The sequence below is a fragment of the Mesoplodon mirus genome (assembly GCF_964341445.2).
Source record: "Mesoplodon mirus genome assembly, chromosome: X".
Lineage (NCBI taxonomy): Eukaryota > Metazoa > Chordata > Mammalia > Artiodactyla > Ziphiidae > Mesoplodon > Mesoplodon mirus.
In genome coordinates, this window is record NC_138981.1 from 19,433,295 (window position 1) to 19,447,847 (window position 14,553).

Consider the following 14,553-nt stretch of genomic DNA (forward strand, 5'->3'; position numbering starts at 1 on the left):
TCACAAACTGAAGTTTATACACTATCTGCATACACATATATCTAGCTACACTCAATATGGTACTAAGTTTGAGATAATCATTCTCCTTTAGCACTGATTATAAAACATATAGAGACGTAATACACCTGGACTAACACTTAACAGATAGCTATAGTATTTGTCTGTTTTTTGTTTTGATTTTCTTTTTACCTTTTGATCCCCTTTACCCATTTCTCCCACTCCCCCTCTCCCCACCCCAAAAAGCTACAAGACGTTAATGAAGGAAATTGAAGGAGACACAAATAAATGAAGAGATATTCTGTGTTCATGGATTGGAAGAATTAATATTGTTAAATGTCCATACCACCCAAAACAATCTACAGATTCAGTGCAATCCCTGTCAAAATTCCAATGGCATTTTTCAAAGAAACAGAACAAATAATCCTAAAATTTGTGTGGAACCACAAAAATCCAGAATAGCCAAAGCAATCTTGGGAAAGAAGAACAAAGTTGGAGGCATCATGCTTCCTGATTTCAAACTATATAACAAAGCTATAGTAATAGAAATAATACTGGCATAAAAACAGACACATAGATGCATGGAACAGAATAGAGAGCCCAGAAAGAAACCCATGAATATATGATCAATTAATTTACAACAAAGGAATCAAGGATATACAATGGGAAAAGGACAAACTTTTCAATAAATGGTGTTGGGAAAACTGGACAGCCACATACCAAAGAATAAAACTTGACCACTATTTTACAGCATGCACAAAAATTAACTCAAAGTGTATTAAAGACTTGAACTTAAGACCTGAAACCATAAAATTCCTAGAAGAAAACATAGACAATAAGCTCCTTGAAACTACATTTTTAATGATAAAATTGTATAATTATAATAATTAACATCTATCCCAGAAAGTAATTCTATGATGGTGATATTCAGCTTTAGATAAATGTTGATTTTAGAATTAGACCACTTGACATTTTGCAAGATGTGTATTTAGGATACCTCTAGCAAAAGCATAAATCATGAAAGTATAATGGGTTATTGGGCAGAGAACTTCGTCACTGGAACAGTGTGATAAGTCAAGGACCCAATCACTGAAAATTGGGATGTAAGCCAGAGGGAGATACCAGCAAAACTACTACAGGTATGTACTACACAATGTTGAGTACCTGAAGTTCCTTAGTCAACCCTCCTACAGGCCCAAGTGGTCTCAGAGTTCAGATAGAACACAGAAAGTACTTGGGGGACTGTACCAGTTATCTATTGCTGTATAACAAACCACCCAAAATGAAACAGCTTAAATCAACAATCATCTGATTGACTTAACTCAAGATTATTGTAAGGAACTAGATACAAGGAAGGGTGAAGAATTGTGGTCATTTTCGTAATTGATCTACCACAGGTTCACTGGCTCCAAATGTGAGGGCTGGAGGGATTTGGAGACAGGGATCGCCGGGTTTTTCTCTATAAGACATCAATATTTAAATACATTGCTTCACGATGTAGCTGAAATGCTTTAGTGCAATCCATTCATTTTGAGTGGAAAATTACTTCAAAATCATCATTTAGTTGATGCCTTCAATTGTGAAATCATCTTACTCACGCTTTTGAAGCTCCTCTCTGGTAATTAGTTTATTTGAACATCACAAGTGCTCTGCTGAGCATATGTTGTTATACTTATTTCCCTTTTGAGGAAACAGAACCCAGAGCAGTGGTTCTCAAAGTTTGCATTAGAATCACTTTGAAAGGCTGTTAAAAATCGAAGTTTTGGGGCTACACCCTGGACCTGTTGTATTAGTTAAGGTTTTGAGTTGCAAGCAATAGAAATTGACCCTGGATGATTTAAGCAAATATCAAATGCATTGGTAAGTCAACAGTAGCTCACAGAATCACCAGGAAGTCAGAAAAATAAGGCATAGAAAATGAGCATTGCCAAGGGAGGCTAAGGAGGTATCTGATGAAGACACTACTGTGGCCACTGCCAAACAATGTACTCATGAGCCTGCACCACTGCTGCTAGGAATTCTACACATTGGGCACCACCACTGACCCCCGCCCTCCTGCCACAGATGCTCTGGAGACTGGCTGCTGCCACCACTGCCAGCCAGTGTCACAAGATTTAGTGTTCCAGTACCCCAGATTCACTGTGTCACTTGCCCCAGATTCAATATCTCAAGGAACAGCATCTGATCGGTAGAGTCCTACCTGCAAGCAAGGCTTGGAAAACGCGTATCTTCCATTTTCAGCTTCCATGCTAGAAGGTAGGCTCTGTTCTTTCCCAAAACCCATAGGGTAGGGATTTCCTCAAACATAGGAAGGTGGTCTAGAACCTAGAGAGAGAGAGAGAGAAAAAAAAAGACTAATGTTCACTCTACAATTAATATAAAAAATCTTGGTTGGAAGATATAGCACACATTATGGTGCCTCACTCTTATCCCCTCAGCTCTCACCTTCACATGTTGTCAAAGGCTGCTTTACTGAAAAATTCATGACTCTACCCAAGGACTGTTGGTCTGGTCATAGAAGCACTTGGCCTGCCCAACAGCAAGCCAGAAGTGTCATAGAGTTAATGGCCCCAGCAGTAGTCCTTGCACTGTACATGGACAAGGAGTTAAGTAGGTTAATACCTCAACTTCCTTGCACCTCAGCTGGCATAACTCTAAGGCACATTCTTACACTAGCCTGTAGAGTTCTTCAGGGGGATTGAGATAGTTTCCCACGGTGGTGACTGTTGTGATAACACACCCCTTGTTGGTTTTCTTCCCTTCCTGTCTCACTTGCTGGCTCCTCTACCAATGTTTCCTGGGATTACCCCCCAAATATACCACTTGAACTTAAAATTTTGTCTTAGGGTCAGTTTCTGGGGGAACTCAAGCTAAAATGGGAGATACCTTGGTATTTGAAAGTTTTCAGAAGTGATTTATGTGATCCAAAATGTGTTTCCATAGCAAAAGTTTAAGAACCATTTGTTCTGACAAATGGAAAGGCTTGCCCAGGTTCCCATTAATGGTTAGGGTTCTATGCCCACCCTTAAATCCAGGTCTCTTCTTTTGGTTCTTGGGCCAGTTCTCTCCTCACTAAGTTACATACATGGCAAAAAAGGGCAGACTTTTATTTCCAGATGACTTTATGTAAGAAGAGATTTATGAAACAACCAACATAATCATGCCCAAATTTCAAAGAATAGATAATGTCACTAGTGACTTATTCATTTTAAAAATATAACAACAGGGCTACCCTGGTGGCGCAGTGGTTGAGAGTCCGCCTGCCGATGCAGGGGACACGGGTTCGTGCCCTGGTCCGGGAGGATCCCGCATGCCACGGAGCGGCTGGGCCCGTGAGCCATGGCCGCTGAGCCTGTGCGTCCGGAGCCTGTGCTCCGCAACAGGAGAGGCCACAACAGTGAGAGGCCCGTGTACCGCAAAAAAAAAAAAAAAAAAAATATATATATATATATATATATATATACATATATATATATATATATATATATATATATATAAAACAGTCTTTCCTTTTTTTTTCCTTTAATGAATGTTTCTACCTTTGCAAATGCTTTGCATAGAATTCACCTCCGATTTTGTTTTGATTGACAATTTTATTTCCATTTTAGAAAAGATGAAAGAGACAAATTCAAAATGAAATAGTCATCAAAGAATGGACTTTTATTTTAAAAACTAGAACACTTGCATTGTAATGTTCAGGAAGAGAAATGCACTTGCTATTGATGTAACCTAATGTTAACAGCTTGTCTGTATAAATGGTATTGTACAACAATATTTGTGAAGGGGGAAACAAAGGCAGAATGAAATGCAGTGGTGGCCCACAATAATTTACAGAATAATATAATGCAAGTAAAAAACAAACCCTTGGGCCTCCCTGGTGGCGCAGTGGTTGAGAGTCCGCCTGCCGATGCAGGGGATACGGGTTCGTGCCCCGGTCTGGGAGGATCCCATATGCCGCGGAGCGGCTGGGCCCGTGAGCCATGGCCGCTGGGCCTGCGCATCCGGAGCCTGTGCTCCGCAACGGGAGAGGCCACAACAGTGAGAGGCCCGCATACCGCAAAAAAAACAAAACAAAAAAAAAACAAACCCTTTATTAAATAAAATTGAAATTGAGCCAGAGATAAATAATTAGAAACCAAATGTGAGAAGAAATAACTAATTTAGGATGTATTCTGAGAGTATCAACAGAATGTGTTTAGGGTTGTTCTTTTCTCACATCAGTGGAAAGTAAATTAAAATCTTCAGTAGGAATGAATGACTCAGTTGTTTGGCTTAGCTCTGTCTATTAGATTATTTTTTCTTCATATATTTTAACCAACTACCCAGAGATTTTCACTCATGTGAACTATGTCCTCAACGTGTGCACCAAACGTTTTCTCATATGTTCTAGTATGGCAGTGGGACATACATTTCCCATCTTCTGTGAGTTTGTAACTAGTGCTAGGACTTACCAGTAATTTGATCTTGGGCTAGAATCCTATAACTTCTCGGAACTTTGGCATTTGCCTTTTATATGACCATATACATAATAGTTTTCATTTTGCAAAGATATTGTGTGGACCAAATGAGAGAATATCTGTGTAAACACTTCAAAAAGTAACATACACATATTAACATGTATTATTATTTGTATTATGATTAGTATTCTTCCCTGGTTGAGGTAACAAGTACATATTTAGAGCATGGACTATGGGATCTGACAGGCCTGGACAAAAATCTTGATTCTTTCCAATAATTTGGTAAAATTATTTAACATCCCTTAGCCTCAGTTTTCTCATTTGGAATATGGAGATAATAATGTTAACCTCTGAATAGAGAATGTGTTCAAATAGAAGAGGATATCAATAATGTTGATGATGATGCTGATGATTCTGATGAAAATCTGCCACAATTCGGGGGCTTTTTCTGTATTTTTCTACTCTCAGTCCCCACTATTTCTTGGATCAGTTTTCTTACGTATATTCAAAATCTTATAACAGCAATATTCAGGGCCCAAAATATCCACCTAAAGACCTCCTATAGATTATTACCTTAATATGTTAGCACTGCACATCACTTTGTACTTCTGAAAGGGTATAAAAAATAATGGTATCCCTATCTCAAAGTTCCCTATTAGTTCATCATTATCAAAAGTATCAGTCAGCTACAGCCACAATAGTGCTGCATAACAAATCATCCCAAAACTCAGAGATCCACATTCACTGGAGGTGGCTCTGCTCTAATTGTCTCTCATCCTCTCTGGACCAGTGGGCTAGTTGGGGGTATGTACTTCTTATAGCAATAGTATAGGTGCAAGAAGTAAAGTGGAAATATGTGTGATTAAGGCCTAAGCTCAGAACTGGCACTCCATCATGTCTTCCCCATTACACTGGCCAAATCAAGTCACACGGTTGAGTCTAAAGTCAAGTGGGAAAGGGAAGTATAACCTGTTCTTTTAATGTGAGGTGTGGTAACATCACATGGCAAAGAAATTGGATACAGGGAAGAGTGAAGTATCAAGGTAATAATGGCAATCAACCATAGCCATCAAAGACTAAACCAAAGTCCTAGAGAAGAGTCTAAGCCTCATTCATCAAAGAATCAGTGTTTCTAAACCAAAGCCTGACACATTGATTAACTGGTCATTCAACAAGTATTGTACTAGAGCTGAGAATATGCAGCCTGAAACAAAGGCACCTACCCCCATAGAAACAAAGGCCCCTCCCCCCATATAAACAAATTCAATGAAGAGTCATAAGAGACTGTAATCATAACCTATTTGTAGGAACACAAAAGAGGAAGTGGTAGGCACGTGTAATGGGTACCAAACAAGTGTTGAATGAATGAAGAAAGAAAAGAATGCCTATTCATACTGCTAGGTTTTGAGAAAACAGTTGCATAGGAATCAGACAAGCAGGAATACCCAGCAATATGGGAGAAATAATGGTAAAAACTATTTATCATCTTTTTACCTTTTCAGAAAGAACCTGAAATTCCTTGCTACATACAGGAACTCCTTGCATATGAGGCCTACCACTGAGTTTCCCACAGCTACAGAAGCCCAAAATGCCAGATACGCACTTTTCAAGCCTCCTTTGCTGCTGGAATGTGGCCATATGCCACACTCTCTAGATCTGTACCCTCTCTAGATTCTGAAACTAATGGAAAGAGAAGCAAGGCTAATAGGGAATTCACTTCTGTGCAGACAATGCTGTATCAATTTTCCAGGAGTAGCTGTGGCCATAGCTCCAAGCAGTAGTGTAGTGTTCAGCATTGGTGGTGTGGGCTATGCAATCCACTGTGCCTGAGCCTAGTGACAGTAATAACTATATTTTCACAGGGTCAGTTCTAACATTTTATTTTGGGCATTGATCTTGATTCCAAACTTGGTTCTCTGGTGCTCATGGAAAATTCCAGTATCCTTTAAATAAATTCCTTCGATGGCTCAATTACTCAGAATTTGCTTTCATTCTTGCAGCTAAGACAGACTTATCAGAGGGCTAGACCAGAAACTGAAGGAAAATTCAAAGTCAGTGATCAGGTGAAGTGAAATTATTGTAAATAAAGAAAGATGAGATGTTAAAACCTCTGGCAAGTGATGAGTGAGCTGGAAGAACCCTAATAATCAATGGCAGAAGTCTTGCAAGTCCTTAGCTTCTATCACAACCAATAACTTATATCAGTGTTTGGCAGCCCTGACTGCACTTGAAATTATTAGGGGATTTTTTAAAACTCTCAATGCTCAGGTTACATCCCTGATAACTTATATCAGAACCTCATTTTAAAAAGCTAACTTATATCAGAATCTCAGGTAACAGTATTGTTTAAAAAGCTCCCCAGATGACTAAATGTGCAGCCAATGTGCAGCCAATGCTGAGATAGGATTAGAGGAAGTTCGAACCACAGATGGAAAATAAAACAGGTGCACCTGGCTGGAGTGAGGAATGAAGGGAAGGAGTCAGAACTGATAATGACACAGAATGAACACACTGATCGGATGTACTGAATCATATATGGTACCTAATACAAACTGCCGACCTCACCATGCTCCATCATTTAAAATTCTATAGTGTCTATCCAAACCACTCTTCTCTTCAAATCCATCTTCTGTCTTAGCTCAGGCTCTTATCAGCTCTCATGTGGCGTATTGCTACTACCTTCCAGTTGGCCTTCCCACCTCCATTCATTCTTACCTCTAATCCATGCAATGGAATGCTATCAGACTGGAACAATCTTTCTAAAAGGCAAATCTGATTGTGTTACTATCCAGCTTAACCTAATCCAGTAGATCTCCCGAACACTACCAGATAAAACCCAAACTTTTTATATGGCTTAAAAAATTTTATGCTCTGTCCCTATTTAACTTCCCAGCCTCATCTTCTGCCTCATTCTGGATCCTCAGCCACCCTCCAAGCACTCCCCTGTTCCTCAACATGCCACCATCTTTCACATCTTTACGCCCCTTTGTTGATGCACTTGTTCCTTCTCTGAATCAGATGTAAATGTTTTTAAGATTATATTCAATGCATTTGTGGTTTACTACTTAGATATTCTGATCCACGTAACAGTATTCACTGAAAATATCAGAAGTTTCTAGAATGCAGAAACTTTGGTTTCTGGCCTACAAAATGCTTTCTGATAATCCTGATGTATTCGATAGGGATGAATTTGATGATGAATGAAAATGGTGCAATAGATGTTGCATGTTTAAAAAGGGCCAGGAAGAAGGGAAATTGCCTAATTTTTCGTGTCCCAGGGAAAGACTGAATGAGCCTTTAAGCAATTTGGAGAATGAGGTAATTTTTAAAGTTGTAATAATTACATTATTCAGTTATTGCCATAAAATGCCAGAATGGATTACCTTTTATGTCTCCTGAGACAGGTTATTTCACCAATGTGATTATCTCACCCATATTTTTCAATACTAAAATAATACTCCATCTAGCTCAAGTGTTTTATTTATGTTAAATCTGAAAAGATCAGGTTTAAATAGTCTATCCAGCAAGCAAGAGTGTTCATATATAGCGTCTATAATAATTATCTGATTTGGTGTGATATTTTCCAGTTTAAAAGATCTAGAGTCTGTCATACAGAATGAAGTAAGTCAGAAAGAGAAAGACAAATACCATATGCTAACACATATATATGGAATCTAAGAAAAAAAAATGTCATGAAGAACCTAGGGGTAAGACGGGAAGAAAGACACAGACCTACTAGAGAATGGACTTGAGGATACGGGGAGGGGGAAGGGTAAGCTGTGACAAAGTGAGAGAGTGGCATGGACATATATACACTACCAAACGTAAAATAGATAGCTAGTGGGAAGCAGCCGCATAGCACAGGGAGATCAGCTTGGTGCTTTGTGACCACCTAGAGGGGTGGGATAGGGAGGGTGGGAGGGAGGGAGACGCAAGAGGGAAGAGATATGGGAACATATGTATATGTATAACTGATTTACTTTGTTATAAAGCAGAAACTGGCACACCATTGTAAAGCAATTGTACTCCAATAAAGATGAAAAAAAAAAGCATGGGAAAGAGAAAAAAAAAAAGAAATCCAGAGTTTTATTTCTTGTAAATCACAAAAGATCCCTAGATTTAGCATATTTTCCTCACTTCAAAATGTTTGTCTTTACCTATGCAACCTTCATTATCATTCAAATTTGGTTTCAAAGAACATTTTTGAATAGATACATATGGTAATATTAATTCATGTATTAAAATAATTAAAACAGCTTATATAGGTATGGAACAGGACACTGCCATTCTTCATTATTAAAAGCATCTAATTTTTAATATTCGAATACCAGATTTGTAATCAGTTTTCTTGCCTATAACTCTAAACCCATGGCTGTGATTACCATGGAGGGTACAATGACACATGGTAACAAAAAGATACAGTGCCTCCACTGGTCTCTGATTTGCCAGCTCTCCTGTCCATGACTTGTAATTCCAAACTTCCAACACTTTTGTTTTAAAGGAGAGTTTTCTCATTTTATAATGTTATTGTCAGGTGTCAGAATACCTAGCCAAAAGTTCAACTAAAACAGCAAATTAGCCTTTCCACCATGTGAGGATATAGCGAGAAGGTCCCAGCTATGAACCAGAAAGAGGGCCCTCACCAGAACTGGACCATGCGAATACCTTGATCTTGGCCTTCTCAGACTCCAGAACTGTGAGAAATAATTTTCTGTTCTTTATAAGCTATCCAGTCTGTAGCATTTTCTTATAGAAGCCAGAATGGACTAAGAAAGAAAATTGGTACCAAGAAGTGGGGGTGATGCTGTAACAAATGCCTAAAAATGTGGAAGAGGCTTTGGAACTGGGTATTGAGCAGAGGCATGAAGAATTTTGAGATTAATGCTAGAAAAAGCCTACTTTGCTGTTAATGGATGTTAAGGGTGATTCTCCTAAGGGCTCAGGAGAGGAGGAATGCTGTAGAGAAATTTTCAATCTTCTTAGAGAATACCTAAGTGTTCATGAACAATGTTGGTAGAAATATGGACAGTAAAGCCCATTCTGATGAAGTCTCAGATGGAAATGAGGAACATGTTATTGGAAACTGGAGGAAAGGCAATCTTTGTTATAAGTGTCAAAGACCTTGGCTAAATTGTGTTTGTGTCCTAGTATTTTGTGGAAGGTAGAACTTGAGAACAATGAAAATGGATTTTTTTTTTTTTTACGGTACGCGGGCCTCTCACTGTCGTGGCCTCTCCGTTGCGGAGCACAGGCTCCGGACGCGCAGGCTCAGCGGCCATGGCTCACGGGCCCAGCTGCTCCACGGCACGTGGGATCCTCCCAGACCGGGGCAAGAACCCGTGTCCCCTGCATCAGCAGGAGGACTCTCAACCACTGCGCCACCAGGGAAGCCCTGAAAATGGATATTTGACTGAAGAAATTTCTAAGCAAAGTGCTGAAGGAGTGGCCTGGTTTCTCTTGAATGCTTACAGTAAAATGTGAGGAGAGAAATTATGTGAAGGTAGAATTGTTAATCAGAAAGTAAATAGACTGGTTGACAATTTGGAAAATTCTCAACTTATCCATACTGAAAGAAGTAAGAAGGCTTGTTCAGAGAGCACACAAAGGGTGTCCTGAATTTGATGAGGAGATTGGTATGGATTGACCATTTCAGTAGAAGCTAGGAGCTATTCATCAAGACAATGCGGAGATTGGCCATCTAAACAGAAGCCAGGACCTATTGTCCAAAAAATGGAAGAATGACCCCCAGCGCATTTTAGAGATGAGAGGCTACCCCTCCCTCCACAGGCCCATAGTGCAAGAGCCTGCAGGGCAGAATGATTTCAAAGAAGGTGTTGTCTCTGCCAGGTGGTTACCCTCCCTGAATTCTGGCACCAGCTTCTCCACCATCCCAGGGGCAGCTTTCGCTGGGCCCAGCAAAGTCTGGCGGGTAGTGGTGGGGGGGTTGCTGTCTCAACCTAGATTTCAAAGGATGGATCCACACAAGGTTGCAGGCACACAGCGCTGGCAGAGGGCCACTGTGGGGACAGGGCCACCACAGAGAGCCCTCACCAGGGCAATGACCAGTGGAGCTGTGTGGATGGGGCCACCTCCAGACCCCAAAACTTAAAGGCACCTGTGCGACTGCAACCTGGGACAGCCACAGGCACAGGACTACAACCCATGACTGGCATGTGTACCCAACAAAACGTGGGTGTGGCTCCACCTGGGAGCCTTGGGGGACCAACATCCACCTCAGTGTGTCTGGAAGATGGGACCATGGCCTCAGTGGGCCTAAAGGTTTTGGACTTGCTCAGGACCTATTACTCCTTTCCTCTTTCCTATTTCTCCCTTTTGTGTTTTTTTTTAATTGAAATATATTTGACATATACTTTTGTGTAAGTTTAAGGTGATGGGTGAAATTAAGCAGTTATTAATTCCTGAAAAGTTGGCGGGGGGTGAGGATTTGACATGGGAAGAGTTGTATAAGAAAGGAAATATAATCATGGCACATTTTTTTGATTCAGGTGTAAACATTCTTTACAATATCATAATTTTAAAAATTTGGAACATAAACTTAACTAAAAATTGTGATACAACTATCATGCAAGCAGGAGAGGAGACAATGCATGATGTGAAAGGCTAAAATCCTCATCTATTTTAGAAGGAAGTCAATACCTGTATGAGTTTTCTATTGTTGCTGTAACAAATTTATCACAAACTTAGTAGTTTAAACAACACAAATGTATTATCTTACAGTTCTGAGGTCAAAAGTCCAGTATGTGTCTCACTGAACTAAAATCCAGGTATTAGCAGACTGTATTTCTTTCTGGACACTCTAGGGAAGAATCCTTTTCCTGCTCATTTGGGTGACTGGTAGAATTCAGCCTCTTCCAGTTATAGAACCAAGGTCCCTGTGTTCTTACTAGTTATGAGTTTAAGGCTGTTCCCACCTTCTAGAGGTCACCATGTTCCTTGGCTCATAGCTCCCTTTCTTTACCTTCTTTGAAGCCAGCAATGGGTGATGGGGGGGGGAAGAGAGTGGGGGATAGAGAGCAGGGAGGAGGTGGTCTTTCTCACATCCTTAGCTCTGATATTCTCTTCTTTCCTCTTACACGTTTAAGGACTCATGTAATCAGACTGAGCTGCCCAGATAATTCAGGATAATCTCCCTATCTCAAAGTCCTTAACCTTAATCACATCTGCAAAGTTCCTTTTACCATGTAAGGTAACAAATCTACACGTTCTAGGAATTAGGACATGGACATCTTTGTGAGCCTATTATTTTGCCTGCCACTATATCGAATGTCTAACATGAATGAATTTTAAAATTATATATATGTTATTTCCAAAGGAGAAAAAACAGCCAGAAAAAGTGTAAAGAGGTTGCTTCTAAGAAATGTGACTGCCCTGTGTGCTTGTTGGTCAGGACAGGAGGTTTGAAATAAGATAGTAGTCTTTTTTGCTAAAAGCCTCTAAATACTATTTGACTTTTTAAAACCATGTTCAAGTAACTACTTCGATAAAAAATTAACTGCAATTATAAAACAAAATAAAGGGAAGGTTTTCCAATTACTGTTTTAGAAAAAAGGAAATCAGATTTGCAAAGAAGGATGGAGTTGAGGAGGAAATACTCAATGCTTCAGTTGTATGTGATGACCTAGCTGAAATTTAGGAAGGTACATGCTTCTATGTTTTTTACTATGGATTGTAGGGAAAATCTATTTCCTAGCTGTCAGATCTTTTAACCTTAGTTAATCACACATGTGAGTAAAATGGGGTGTTTGGGCCTAGATGCCATAACCTAACGTGGTAGATTGCAAAAGGACACAATTCTTCACTCTTCTGGTGTCCTCCAAGTGAATTCGTGCAGGTCTTCCTATCAAAATAGGCAATCGGTTTCCCCCCTTCTGAATCTGAGCTAGTCTTGGGATTCCTTGCCACTAGGATGAAGCAGAAATGACACTGTGTCAGTTATGAGCCTGGGCCACAAGTGGTCTTGCTTCTGCACTCCCTCTTGGACTTGAGCCTGCAACATAAGAACAAACGTGGGCTACCCTGCTGGAGGATGAGAGACTACATGGAATAGAGACAATCCATCGCAGCTCAGGCCATCCTAGAGCAGCCTTCCTCTGGCTACAGGGTAGCTGACTACAGACACATGAGTAAGCCCAGCTGAGACTGGAAGCATTGCTCAGCTGAGCCCAGCCCAATTTGCCAATTGTGAGCTAAATAAATGGTGGTTTTTCTAAGTCATCTTGTTTTGTGGTGGTTTGTTACACAGCAATAGCTAAGTGATTTGCTAAAATACCACCATATTATAATTACAAGCCATGTACCTAAGTGAAAATAAAGAGCCTGTTTAGCTTCAGAACTCAAATTTATAAAGCAAAAATGTCGTTTTTTTCTCTTATGTTTTATTATCAATATTTTATTTCTGGTAGCGTTCTATTCTTCTGTGAGTTTCTAGAGCAATTTTAATTAGTTTTATTACAGTGTTTTTTCTATTCTCTCAGAATCCAATTTAGCTTCCTAAATTGGAAAATCATATTCAAGAGACAGGGATTAAGAGGACCTTTTTCCTAGTGTAAATCACAGTATAATGAGGGCAGTAGAAATGTGAGAAATGTTTGATTATTTCTGTTAAAGTAGCAAGCCCTATAGCTCAAAGAGAAATGGACTTTTTCTTATGATGTGAGGAAGAGTTAAAGATAAAAAACAGAGGGGTTCTTCCAGGGATTTTAGTAGTACTTGGTGGATAATGAAATTATTACGTTCCTAGAAAAATATAAAGAACAACATAATGGTCACTTATAATCCCATTTTCCAGAGATATTTAACATATTAGCACATTTCTTTCCATGTTTTAGATATAATTTTGCATAGTTTAAAAATCTTTTATAATGCTTAACGTTCTTTTTTCCATAAAAATACACATTAAGCAGTTTCCCATCAAAATTTTTTTCTGCAAAATAATTTAAATAGCTATGTAATATTCCATTCTCTGCATAATTTTTATTGACTTTATAATTCAGTAAAATGATGTATAATTTAGGTTCTCTTCCATGACAAACTGATATAAACACTACATTGATGAACATTATTGTGCATATATCTCTGTACATATATTCATGTTTCTGGTTATTTTATTAGGATATATGTCTAGAATTAGAACTATCAGGAAAAAAGGAATTAATATTTTTAAGGCTCTTGAAACATATCAAATTGTCCTGCCCAAAATGTGGCATCAGTCTTTATTCCTGGCTGCAGTGAGTGAGAGAGATTCTTTCTATGCATTTTCACCAATATTATGTATCTGCTTGTTTAAAAATCTGAGCTATTTTGAAAGACATAAAAAAATCTTATTGCTTTACTTTGTATTTTTATTGCCAGTGGTGTTGACCAGTTTTTCAGGTATTTATTACTAATTTTTATTCTTGATATTGGAAGAATTTTCTGATCGGGTCATTTCCTTCATTTATTGAAAGTATTTAAATTTTCACGAGCTCTTTTAAGGATTTTAATCTTTGTCTCATATTTCTTGCATATACTAGTCCCAGCTTACTGTCTGATTTCTCATTTTGATAAGCAGAACTCTTACATTATTATGTAGACATACTTATTGCAATTGTTTTCTTACTTTTCAGTTTAGGATATTTTTCTTTACTCCGAGATCAGATAATTATTCAGCCATTTCCTTTGTGCTTTTATGCATTGGACCCCAGGTGGACTGTGGTAGAGGAATCTTTCTTTCTCATCTTTTAGGGAATATACCCTTATGAAATTATGATGAAGTTAAAAGATATTTAGTTTAATTTTGACAGTTGAATTTTTTCTGTCATACTGTTGGGCTTTTTCTCTCTAATCCACAGAGATATAGCACTATCTCCAAGAGAGATGACTTGGATTCATTCTCTGTTTGACAAAAGCCAGTTGAGAGGAATGAGATATGTTTCCACATCAGTGATCAATCTGACCATTGTGATGAAGAATTGGGAACACACATACATTCAAGAGAATGGATGGACAATATAACAAGTTGGAAGTAGGCCTCAATGTTTTTTTGTTTTAATAAAATCACTCTAAACTGGGCAAGCATTCCTCTTCTTAACTGCTTCTT